The following is a 1,645-nucleotide window of genomic DNA, read 5'->3' as shown; positions in this document are numbered from 1 at the left end:
TGAACATAAATCTATAAACTGATGCAAAGAATAAAGCAGAGTTGGATTTTCTCTACAGAGGTTTGCTCCTTGACACCTTTCCTTTGAATAGGAGAAGTGGTGAAAGAATAAATATTATAAAAACCATTAAGAATTTTGTGAGTGTAAAGTAGGTTACAAAAGTCTTTCCCTTTCCTCTTTTCTGGACCTAGATGAAAGCTTTTATGTCCTAATAAAGCCAGTTGGGGGAGTAGATGCCATGAAACTATAAGAGTCTGAAAACGGTCCTGGGGCATATGTCTTCTCTGTGTGTATTTTCACACCCAGCACACAGCGATCAAATAGCTTTGGAGTAAATAACATGTATTCAATAAACTAGTGCCTTATCCCTGTTTTTCCAGATTACTTTCTTTGCATTACTAGTTTTATAGGATATCAAAAGGTTTTATGGTTAAAGAGATTGTGGCCAAATAAATTTGAAAATGTTGGGTTAAATGAAATAAGATGAGTGTCTTTACAGCAGAACTGATCAGAGCTTTTGATATGCTCATGTGCTTTGGGAATCTCCAAAGAAGGAACATAGTAAACATGTCCCAGGCTTACACCTGTTGGTGGAACTTTGGTGAGGAACATCTCGCGTGGCTCTGGTGTCCTGTGGAATGCTCTTGGTTGATGCTGCCTAACCCGTTGATAGCTCAGCTTTGATTGTTCCTGCTAGAGTATGCAGAGAATTCTTACCTCCCAGAAGGTGAGGAACGAGAGGGAGGAGAAAGAAGGGGAGCATGCTCTTAAAAGCTGCTTACCTGTTGATCAAGGGCATTTGGTCCAGTCAGTTTTCCACTGTAGCGGCCAGATGCCATTATTTTCTAAGTTCAGACCATTGACAATAGAAGAACAGAGGCCTCTAGATTTCTCCTTCTGATTGTCTTCCACGGAGGGGAGGCAGCTGGTCTTTATGCTCAGCCCACCCATAGGCTGGCATGATCTGAAGCCTGAGGGAGTGCAAACCTCAATGTGGGCTCTCAAGTGCCCGTTTCCCCACAGAGTTCCAGAAGACCAGAGTCTGGCCCTGAGGGAGGGAAAGAAGGCTGTATGGCTCGCTCTGTGTAAAAGGCTGCCTCATCTGAGGTCACCGTAGGAGGTCAATTACAAGAACAAAGGCAAGGTGTTCTGGGATGTGGGCGGAGGGGGGCCCTGCCTTCCAGGGCTGATTTGCCACTTCCCAACTCTGCCCTGGACAGCCCGCTTCACCTCCATGTGCTTCCCATTCCTCACTTGCTAAACAAGGGTGACAATCACCAAATCAGTGGATCATTTAAATGATGCATTAACAGTTGGAAAGCACTCAGCACAGTCTGTGACACACAGTAGGTGCTCCTGGTGGGGAGCTCTTGGAGAGCATGGAGTCGGCATCCGAGTATCTCTGTATATCTGGCACAGTGCCTGGCACAGAGTAGGCACACAGAAATATTTCCTGAATGAACAAAGAGCTCAAATCTGTAGCCTCCTAATACAAGTGAGTATTAGTTACCACAGTTAAAGAGTGTGTGTGTGCACACACGTGTGGATGTAACTGACAGTGAAGACCCCAGGGGGTCCTAATCTTTAGCGATCAAGGTACATGCTGTAGAGAGAACAGCCAAAGAAAATCATATTTTATGCATGG

General features: G+C 44.8%; 1 protein-coding gene across 1 annotated transcript in view; it reads left to right on the top strand.

Moving 5' to 3' along the window:
* Positions 1 to 1,645, top strand: part of KIAA1549L (KIAA1549-like ortholog) — a 113,799-nt gene that overhangs the window by 50,320 nt on the left and 61,834 nt on the right. The window lies entirely within an intron of this gene.

Source organism: Galeopterus variegatus, unplaced genomic scaffold, assembly GCF_000696425.1.
Source record: "Galeopterus variegatus unplaced genomic scaffold, G_variegatus-3.0.2 Scaffold121, whole genome shotgun sequence".
NCBI lineage: Eukaryota > Metazoa > Chordata > Mammalia > Dermoptera > Cynocephalidae > Galeopterus > Galeopterus variegatus.
Note: the sequence above shows the minus strand (reverse complement) of the source record. Positions and strands in the feature narration are given on the sequence as shown.